The sequence below is a fragment of the Aptenodytes forsteri genome, unplaced genomic scaffold (genome assembly GCF_000699145.1).
Source record: "Aptenodytes forsteri isolate BGI_AS27 unplaced genomic scaffold, ASM69914v1 Scaffold477, whole genome shotgun sequence".
NCBI lineage: Eukaryota > Metazoa > Chordata > Aves > Sphenisciformes > Spheniscidae > Aptenodytes > Aptenodytes forsteri.
The window spans coordinates 538,653-550,246 of record NW_008794378.1 but is presented as its reverse complement, the minus strand read 5'-3'; positions in this window follow the sequence as shown (position 1 = coordinate 550,246).

The window sequence follows — 11,594 nt, the reverse complement described above, 5'->3', positions numbered from 1 at the left end:
GGCGGGTGCCCCATCCCTGGCAACATTCAAGGTCAGGTTGGAGGGGGCTCTGAGCAACCTGATCTAGTTGAAGATGTCCCTGCTCATGGCAGGGGGGTTGGACTAGATGACCTTTAAAGGTCCCTTCCAACTCAAACCATTCTATGATCCTATGATTCTGTTGTCCAAATTTGGAGGGGAGAAACTCTATGTACTTGTGTATGCCTTTGATACCACAGCAAGGAAGCTACAAAGCTCCAGCTAAATACTAGGAAGCCTGTGCTTGCCTGCTCTGTTTTCCTGTCCAAGAATGGATTGGCAATATTGTGCATTTTTTCTATACTTTATTTCTAATTCCAGCTAGAATTTTAAAAATGCAGAAAAACTTTAGTATCTGGAAATGATTTAACCAGTTTTCTCCCTAAGGCAAAAAAAAAAAAAAAAAAAAAAAAGAAGGAATTTTGGTTTTTGTTGGAAGGAAATGTGAAGATTTAAGCCTCTAATCCATTCCCCGGTCAAGACTTGGTATCCCATTGTTAGATTTAGTTCTTCTTAATACTAGCTACTCATCTCAGTTTACTCAGTTTTATGACTACTATAATTTAGCAATAATGAGATACAAAACACAGATGGAATATTCTGTCTAAACAAAATATATTTGTATTTGCACTAAGTTACAAAAACTCCTTCTAATATAAATGCCTTGTTATTTTGATACTGCTGTGTTTGATTTTCAGTAATAAACTGTTCCTATGATTCATCAATACTATGTCCAAAATATATTCCAGCTAAAATGTTTAGGAATACTTTCACAATATATGTTAGTATATATAGCCATATCTTGAACATGAGAATAGTAACTACTTAGTCTTGAGGCGTGTAAAGATCCAAGAGAAATTACCCACAGTACCTGTAATTGGAGTTCTCTTAAAGGTCATAACCCTCTATAGATCCACACTTACCCTTCTTCCTCCTCTCGGGATTTGGAATACATTAGGCTTAGGATGGATTGTTTAGTTCTCTTTAGACCATAAAGAAACTGATGAAGAATAAGTCACATGGTGCTCCCTGTAAGGCTTGTATATAACTTAGCATATGTAAGTCAGCCTGACAGATGGCCAGAAATAAGCTTTCCAGTAACATGATTCAAATATTGCACTAGAAGTAATCATGATCTTCAAGTTATTTCAGTTACATAAAAGTAGTTTAATTTCCTTCTACTGTTATAGCATCTACCAAGCCTCTTCTTTTAAGGATATGAGAGCTGGCTTGGCTAATAAACAATACCACTATCTTTGACTGAAATATCAAACAAACAAAAAAAACCCAGAAAACATTATTTTTTTTATATAAGAGGATTGCAAAAAAATTACTGCAGAAAATTCTGGTTCTCAACTATGACAATGACGCAAAACTTTATTTATCATCCCAGATGGGGCTTTCATGCTTTCTATGAAAAAGATTGCTACTTTACCTTACCTCTCCAATATTGAGCGCATGAATGTAAAAGGCTGGTTTGAAATTATAGCTTTCAGTGTAGATAGCAGTGCTGTATTATAACACTGATTTCATCCTGAATATATAAAAATGCTTACTTTTTCACAAAGATTTTTTCCCCCTTTGTTATACTTTCAGTTATGTATTTCAGCATCACATAGTATTAAAATGCCTCCATAGAAAAGGTCACTCTTTTTCCTTTCAAAACATTTCTTTGCGGTTTCTGTTCCCAGAGGTACACATAGAATCAACAATCGATAAGAGAACATCACATAACACTCTGACTTACCTTTGAGGAATATCTTTTAGGTCAACACATTTTATCAGGGAAAGACTTTTACAGCCAATCATTTTCCTTTTAATGACATTTTCTAATCACTAGGTAAATTTTCCTCGAATAGCAATAATACAGCTCAGTTATTCAGTTTGATGCATTTTAACAGGAAAAAAGCACTTAAAGACTTCATTCTGATAAATCTTCTTTCCCTGATTGCAGCCTGTTTTTTATGAATTGAAGTGCTCCCTTGTTATAATTCTGATCATTCCTGAAATGGATAGAGACTTGATATCCTAAAGGATGGCTTAGTAAGTTTCCACTGCACCATATAACCAGTAGGGCACTAGCAGAATCCTAACAGTGGTATCCTGGATTCTCTTACCATCTCTGAAATCTTGAATTTTAGTGGAGAAAGCCAAATCCATACAGTTCTGCTATTTAAGATCAAGTACATCTTTTTTAAAACACTTCAAAATTCAGGAAGGCTTTCTGATGATGGTGATACATCTTTCAAAGCTGTCACAAAAAAACATAGAAGAGCTCCTTCAAAAGGCATGGTCATGGGTTGCTGTGAACAAGGTCACTGTTCATAGGCCACTGTCAAAAACAAATCTAAATGCCACATTAAATAGTTAACCTTATCACTTTCTCAATTTACTGGAAGACGTAGAAGACACAGAACAAATTGTGATTTTGGAATCATGTTAGCCATGAGGAGATGTATCGAGGTTATCGATTTCTATGTAATAGGAAAAAATAATTTTAAAATATGCATTCATCAATCACTGTAGTACTTGACAATTTCTATAATCTAACTCCTGCTTTCCAATGTGGTATGAACAAACATTGCTCTCCATGGAGACATATATGAAAGCCATTTAAGAAAAAAATATCATCTTTACAAACTATCTGCTCAGTTTCTGTATTGCAGACAGAAAACTTTGTTGAAATAACATCATGTTTGGATAGTGCATCATGCCCTCAAAAGTCTGATTATGCCAGCTGCGAGGTTGTCTAACCAGTCATATGCATTATGATCACGATTTTCATAGGTTCATTTTATTATTCAGTACAGAGAAAGAAAGCATGTTCAATATTTTATTTTTTCTTCATTAGTCAGAGCATAGCCCTATGCTTAGGATACATCCTTCACACCTTCCATTGCATTAAAAAAAGGTTAATTGCCTCATAAGCATTTCTATGCCACTTACCAGCTTATGCAAAGGATGTAAAGAAACTCTAACATGGAGTGTTATATTTGCTCCATTTACTTCAGTCTTTCTCACACAGCGTGCAGTCACTTAGTGGAAGAAAAGATTAAGGATGCTGGATACAACAAACAGGAAGAATACCAGTCATCAACACTTTGTTATGCAGTAGGACAGATAAGAGAGGGGATGGCTGGCGCTGAAAATAATGTAGGTTCAGTTCTGGAAGGCCAGCTTGTGCTGTCCTTGTGAAGGAGTTGCACAGATGAACAAGATTGCCCAAGCAGCACAGAGCACCAGCTGGAGATCACATACCCAGATGTAACTCCAAATCTTCACTTCATTACCTGGTATTCCACTGAGCCTGTGCTGTGCTAAGCATAGGCTTCAGGAGCCTAAAAGTTATTGTACGTACTTGCATTTCTTGTAAAATTTTACTGCTGGAGAAGCTTAGTTCCTGCTTTTGTTATTGTGGAAACTTGCTCGGAGACCTTATATTGTGGCATCCCTGTGCCATGACATCCAGGCTCAGTTTACAGACCTGAAAGAGCCCAAGATGCTCATCCAGTGGTTGGTAAGCTGCCAGGCAAAAGTAGAGGGGGTGACTCAAAAAGATTTGCAGAGCAATCAAGCGATAAATAACCTGTGACAACTGATCTACAACACTTTTTTTTTTGCTTCAAAAATTATCTTCACAGCCTGCTGATAGTATGGGAAACAAAAGATTACCTGTACCACAGTGACTGAGCTTCCTTTTCTTCAGTTCCAGGCTGTGCATGCTACAAGTTCAGCATGGTGCAGGCCATGCATGTAAAGCTTAGTGCTACTGTAAGGCATTCTGTGCTATATCTGAGTGAGATTAACAGTGCCCTGCTGTCAGTAACTAACCTGTAAATTCAGGTTTGGATGCAATATCTAACATAACACATTTAAGAAAATTGGGGGAGGCACAGGAAACTGTCTAGACCAGAGAAATAGACTTGATGCCATTGCTAGTGCTATCAGGGTCAGTATAGATTCCTTTTATCTGAATTTGGGTGCAAATCAGAAGTAAATCATAGGAATCAGTTGAAAAGACAATGGCCACCTCAAGACATTTAGCAAGGAGCCTCTAAGAAGAGGTTCAGACATTAGCTGATGTCTTTTGCAAATTTGCTTATTGTGAGCATTCCCTTTCTGAAGAATTAGTCAGATGGGTTCTGTGAGAAGAGGTTTTCCAGACAGACTTTTGGAAGATGCAAATGAAACAGAGCTACCACAGGGTTGTGATGCTAACTCCAAACCTGACTGGTTACCTGTTAAAGGAAGGATGAGCAAGTGCCTTTTTGTTCAGTGCTGTTTGCATATGCATTATGATCTGCACTGGGAAACCATACAGAGAAGTGAGAATGTTTTGCCTGTTTGCTGGCCCTGAGTTTGAGGATATACATGTGGAAGTCCAAAGCATTTGATCACTTGTGTCTGCAGATAGCTCAAGGGCACTCCCTAACCTGTCTGAAGAATGAAGAAAATGAGAGCAAACCTGATGCACCTTTCTGTCTACTCCCCGGTTTAAACTATGCCTGTCCCTGCTGGGACCTCTTCTAAACTCTGTAACTTCTGATGGAGAAAGGCAATTATTCAAGGAGATCAAGCATGGCAAAAGTGGTGGTGAGGGAGGAATGTTTCAGCTTTTCTTCACTACTTTTATCACTTTTCTTGTTCTATGGAGATGGGCGATGGCAGGATTGTCTCAGAAGAAGGTTTTCTATTACTGGCTGCCTGGGTTGTGTTTGTAGAAGACAGAAAGGAAGCACAGTAAAAAGAGAGATGTCTTGAAAGGGTATGCTTTGCTTCTTCCTGATGGAGATGCAACTTGGGAAGCAAATATAGAATTTATCTTTCACGTGTGGCAAAAGGCACTCAGGAGCAGAAAAAAGATTGTCCTGAGTGAAAATGTGCTTCCTTGTGATCAGAGTATTGCAAACTACAAAGAGAGTACAGAATAATTTTTTTTTTTGAGAGGTTATATTTTTAAAGCATACTCTATTGGACGTAATGTCTAGGACAAATGGCTCTGGATTTGTACCATGAACAGAATCAGCCTGCAAAGGTGGCGGTGATATGAAACTGGCATTGTAAGATATGCTCTCATAAGTGATTCAGCTCTGTTTACAAGATAAATCTTATTTTCATGCAAACAAATCCACAGACAATCCTATTGTGTTCTAAGGCTAAAATGATGCAAGGGAAAAATATATGTCATATTGATAACTTAGTGTTGTGTTAAAGCGCTATAAAATATTCAACTAAATGCAGTTGAAAAGTGGCTTGAAAAATGTCACCCCAGACACAATTCTTTGGTTGCTCTAGGAACTTCAATGTGGTTTGTTTATTGTGGGCAAAGAACATAAGGAAGGTACAATGACAGCATCACAATCATCTGGAAATATTTGTGTTAGCATAAAGGACCCCTTGCCCTCCCCCCAACAACGTGTCTGCCTCCTCAACTTGGCCTCTTAAAAGACGGACAGAATTGTATTTGGTGCATTGCACCTTGTGGAATTAAACAAGTCTAAAGAAAACTGCTCCAGCATCTGTCTTCTTTCAAGCAGATTGTCAACAAGAGGATGGGGGAAGGGAAGAAGGGGGAACTTTGCAAGGATGTTTTAAACCCTCCAGATAAACTGTCGCTTTGAGCCTTGACAGCTCAAGAACTTGACACATGTGTCTGCTCCCTGGAGGCCGTCCCCTGCACGCTTGGCAAGCTGATCACGGCTGCTGAGCTGTGACGCCACAGCGCTTGCCTGACCTGACATAATGGGCAGCTATTTACTGCAAACAAGGTAGATGGAAGAACATAGACTTAAATGATGCTCTGGTGTAAGAAGGAATCCACTAGGGCCCCCAGTCAATCTTCAGGTTTTGGTTTTTTTTTTTTTCCCTTTCTTCCCCTTCTTTTTCTGGGATCATTTATTCTTTCCCCAAGGAGCAGGTGACTATGGCACAGCACTAAGCCTTCCCTCCCTAGATGAATAGAGTGGGTTAAAAAGACAATTGCAGGACAATAAACAGAAAGAGAAAATGAACTTTGGGTAACCACACCAACAGTTTGCTCTGCTCATTTTTCATCTATTACTGTGAAAAGTAAAAACACAAGCCCCTGGAGGGCCTGCAAGAATGCTGTCAGCTTTATTCCAACGTGCAAGCACAATCACACTTGATCGGTGAAGAGCAGGTGTCAAAAGCTAGAGTGAACCCTACAAATACTGTGTCTATTACATGAATCCAACTATATCTGGGGTCAAGTATTTCTTGCACACCACACTTTCAGTAACCTACAAATGTGTTAAGGAAAATGTGTCCTACATTTCTGCCTCCTACTGTGGCAAGCAAGGTAGCAAGTTCAAGAAAATCCCAGCTTTTTCTTTTAGTCTGCCAGCTGCATAGTACAGGCAGCATTCTCTACTGATGTAAAACGCTAACAGCATTGATCCAATATACTGGTTTAAATCAGCTGAAAAAGTCATCCTGCTTGGCAAATGCAAGCATACACAGGAACACGGTGATTAAACAAAGTTTAGACCTATATGACGTTGGCATAGCTTCAGCAAAAACAGAAGGGTTAAGACAACCCACTGAAAGGCTTAACGTGATCATGTTTCCTGACCCTTCTCTGTTTTTATGATGTTACTAAATTTCTTTTTTGTGCCTAAATGATTTTGGTTTTTAGAATAAGTTTAGTAAAAAAGTGTCAAGAGATCTGCACTGAAAAGCTGTTCTTTTATTTATTTATTTATTATTCTTTCATTTATTTACTAAAGAACATTCTGATTTTACAGTCGATTTTGGCAACTGCTTGCATTCATATAAGGCCCATTAACTTTAACATATTTGCATATACATCCAAGCACCTGCCTTGGCTATGAGTGAAAAAGGAGAAGTGAAGTGCTCTGATGGGCTGCAGTCTTTAAATTCTACAAAATACAGAATTTTATACTGCAGGTATGCTGATTTCAGAATTTTTAACCCAAGACATTATCAAAAGTAATGCACTTCCATTATAATCTCCACATGGACATAATGTTTTATACATGCTACTCCTTAAAATATTTATTACTTCCTTGATGCACTCTCCAGACCTAGATCCTTTGAAGTCTTATTAAAATCTTGGGCTAATGTGCATAATTTAGATCCTAATTATGAAGTAGGAAAGGGCAGTGTTTACTGATAAAGTCTATTAGAAAAGCCTAATTACACAGACATCTCAACAGTGGGTATGTTTAAAAAGCCAGCTCCCATACCATTTACTGCAAGAGAGTTGAGTCTAGGACTGCATTCAGCTGTGCTGTGGATGGGAAACTGAAGAAGTGATGCAGTGGTGGCTTCATACCGTAACCTGGAGATATGCCACAAGGCATTAACGATCTGATGGGCAGCTAAGGAACATCTGGCTCCAGCCTTCTCTATCTTGACATAAACCCTCCGCTTGTTTTACATCCACAATCTCAGTGGGCATTAGTCAGGACCCCCGTGTATCTTAAGACAAAATTTACCTATCGAAGACCTAAAAGGAGTAGCACAAAATATCATGAGTTCATTTGGCATGTGCACATAGATTAGGTACGTCTCTGTGCATGGAAGAGTTGGTCTCTGCACGTGCCACACACGGCACAACCTCATTAAATCCGTCTAAAAGAGAAGCTTTTCCATTCCTGCAAATCCGACTAGAGGATAAATGGACAAATCTGGCTTTGCACAAACACCAAACACACACTTGCATTTACACACAGATAAAGCAACACTGAAATACAATTGTAGATAGATTTGCAGTTATCTAAGATGCACCATCATCCACCTGCATGTTGGTATGACCTACTTATTATATGCATCCAAAGGATACTCGCAAGGAGTATGCAAATGATGGTTTGGAAATAAAAAATGTTGTTTGATCAGAAGCTATAGCATATATGACTAAGCATGAAGGGACTGACAGCAGTATGAGACTGTATTCCTCAGTACTACACTGAAGAATCACACGTGTATTTTTTATACTGGGATCCATCCCTTGCTGCCTTTATTTTTGTTGCAATTATTGTGATGCAGCTGAAGCATACACAGAAAGCTCCTTGAATAAATGTCATGTTTTACCATGTCTTCTGTGAAGCAATCAGTATACTTCAAGAAGAATAATAAATAACAATGCATGGATTTTTTTCAATAGATGGATGGTGAATTGAATGATAAGCTGTACCATGCATTGGTGAGCTTTCCTAAAGGTGTCACGGTTCCCACAAATGACAGCTTATGGAATACTTTGGTAAATGTTTTGCTTTGAATGAATTCAGTCTTCCTTCCAATCTTTAGCATAAGGATTTCCACTTGTTTATCTTAAAGACTTAACTAATTACCATGCAGACAAGCAAAGAATAACTGAAAAAATTGTTGTAATGAAGTTTAAGTTAGGATGTTCACCACCTCACAAGAAATACCACTATTCACCTTTTTTGTTTTCTTGGGTTTTGATTGAAAGTAGAACCCATTTCACCATGAAGACATAGCAGATTCTAGAGCCACAGTTCCCAAGCTGTACTGGATTTTATCATCCTAGCACAGAGGAGTATTTCCAACTTCATAATGAAACACAGAAAGGATGTTGACTACAGACTCACCCATTGTTGCCAATGTTTCCCACACTGCCATAATTACATTGGGAGAATTAACCAGAAAATTAAAAACATCTGCAGGGGGAAGTGTCTGTACATCTGTTTCACACTGTTTGTACTAACACTGTGGAGTTCTCTCAGTTTCAGGAATGTCTGAAAATAACTCCCTCTCCGCTCATACAAGGGCTGTATAGAACAAAAATCTCCCACTGAAATGGAACAAAACATCCACTGACAGATTTTTTCAGTGATGCCAGGCCATGCTCCTACTTCGTATAATGACACAACACATGACAGAAACATAAATCGATACATATATGATCAAACTTCTGAAGGATTAATTAGTAAGGTCAACTCCAGGGTGACACCAATACTTTCAGAAGTATCTGAAAGGGATCTAAAGGTGAAAAAATAATAATAATAAAAATTGTTCTAAATCCCATTTCACCTTTGTATATCCAAATCATCTTTTCTGTGTAGGTCCTTGTCTTTGGCAGAACTGTACTGCTGGACCTCCAGGGGACTTCACAGCATGTGTTACCAGTTTCATGGCACCTTGCAAGAAATCCACAATTCCAGCCATGTGGTGCTTTCCCTGGCAGCAGAAAATGGCTGGTTCTGTTTACACATTTTAGAAGCTATCTGCTATTACAAGGACAGTAATATACTAATTTCCTGGTAGGATCAGCCACTTTAAGTAACAGTGCATTTCAAAGGACAAGGCTTTACACTGGTTCCAGAAGAACTGAGATCCCAATTTGATTCAGCAGTTTGCTGTGTGTCTTGTCTTAGGAAAATCACCTCTTTTTGTCATACTCCATCTGAACGCGGAGGATATATTGTATATTCCTAAACACTACAGCTGTGTGAGTGGAAGTTTACTGAAATTAATGGAATTCAAATGCTTTAGATGAACTTGACATCAAAATTGAAAGTCTCGTCAGGAAGTTTCTGTTTAATCAGGCGAATATTTTAACTTCTATGTCTTCCTTCAAGATACCGAGTTTTGGCTTCTTCATAATTTTACAAGTTCCTATATGGGCAAGAAAATCTAATCTTCACAAGTGTGATACATCTCCTTCTGTAAGCCTCCAAGCTCAAGCCTATATCCCAGTATTTCATTGCATGCAGAGTGCCTTCAGTGTCATCAACAGTCACTGGGAAATTTCTGCTTCCTTTGACCCCTGTGATGCCCACTCTCCCGTGGCCCATGCAGCTCAGAGAGATGTCTGATATCCTTTGGCTAGAGTGTGGAGGATGTGCTGAGGAGCTGAAACATTTCAGGTGTCCCTGGGCCCCATTTTATAGCCTCACCCCATCCTTGGGTGAGGAACATCGTGTTGTCTTCCAGTTCCCTTAAGCCACTAATCAAAGCAGGCTAAGTACAGTAATTGTCCATAAAGTCTAAAACCAGGCAGAACACTTACACATACAAAAGGCAAAGCTGAAGAATCAACAAGAACAGCAATTCATCTGCTTATGCTAAGATTACATCAAAAGAGTGTCCCCTTCCCTCATTCAGATGACTTGCTGTTCCCTTCCTCCTCCCTTCTTTACTGCTGAAGTTTGGTGTCTTTAACACTCTTACTTGACCTTAGTCCTCCTAATAAAAACAAATGTTTTCCCTTCCATAGGTATGCAAACATTCCAATTTTTATACCAGGAGTCTGCACTGGCTGGTAGACAACTCTATCCTTCAATGAAGTGTGAAACTCATTGCTCTCCCTTTGATAGCTACTTGGCATTCTTCAAGCAGGAATGCATCTCTGACTGGCCCTTCATTTCCCGTCAGCTTGTACACTAAAAGTACACAATGCAAACATCTATACAGTCTAATTGTATGCAGCTTATTACTGGTTTTTGACTGAGACTAGAAGTGATAAGAGTCAAATACTTTGAAGTGACCGCAGGTTTGTGTTGGTGGATCTCCACTTTCCAAATGGGCAAACTGTATCAATAGGTACCAAAGAAATAAAAGGAAAGATTTTCTTACTCCTTGACTGTACTATTAAGATAATTCTACATTGACATTTTTTACTTTGTTTTAGTATCTGCTTCTGATTATCTACCACTTAATTTGCAAATGTTTCCACTTTTTTTCTAGAGAGATCTGCCCTTGCAGGAGACCCATCTGTTTCACATATTGCACACTATGCACTATGATCAGGCACACCAAGGCATCCAAAGGGGAAAGTCTGTGAAGCTTGAAATCAGAGGGAAACAATGGATTCTCTTTGTTGCACTTTTCCTGGGGATTTGTGGAAATACAGGTAAAATAATTTTGCAGTCTGCAAATACAAAAAGAGACAGTCTCCAGACTCTCACATGTCCACCAGCAAAACTTTTACTCACTTCTGCTGCTGCACAACCAGACACGTCCTGGCACCAAACTGTTCGTTGCTCAGAGAGGAGAATGACTTCTCACAGCCACCACCAGCAAAAGCCAGGCTCCATGCTGGCCAGATCCACCCCTCCTGAAACAGCTCCAGCAAGAGCCAATGGGACAACCTCCATCTGGTGTCCTGCAGACTTGGGGTCATGATGCTTCCCCAAGTCCAGGTACAAAACATTGCTCCACATCAGAGAGAGCAGGACACTGAACCCATGTCCAGGCACCATTTCTTGTGAGCCAATGTACCACTGAAGCATGTTGTGTGAAAAGAACCGGGTTAGAAATCTAGAGAAAGGAGGTTGTACCTGGCTACAGTTCTGGCTAAAAGAGGTGCCCCCCTTTCCCTCACTCACAGAGAAGAGCAGAGCTGAGTCTCTCCCACACATTTCCTTTTGGTTAACTTGGAATTCTCCTAGCCAGTTTGGCTTTTTGTGGGTATCCTACTCTTATGTGGCTTTCTGCATTGTGGGAGGAAAATAGTGCTTTACTTTGTAGTGAGGATTTCCACAAGCAGCAAGATATTAAGTCCTTTTGTGGCTCTCACCCTAAATTGCTACCATCATACACAATGTCAGTGGTAAAGGAGGAAGTGAATT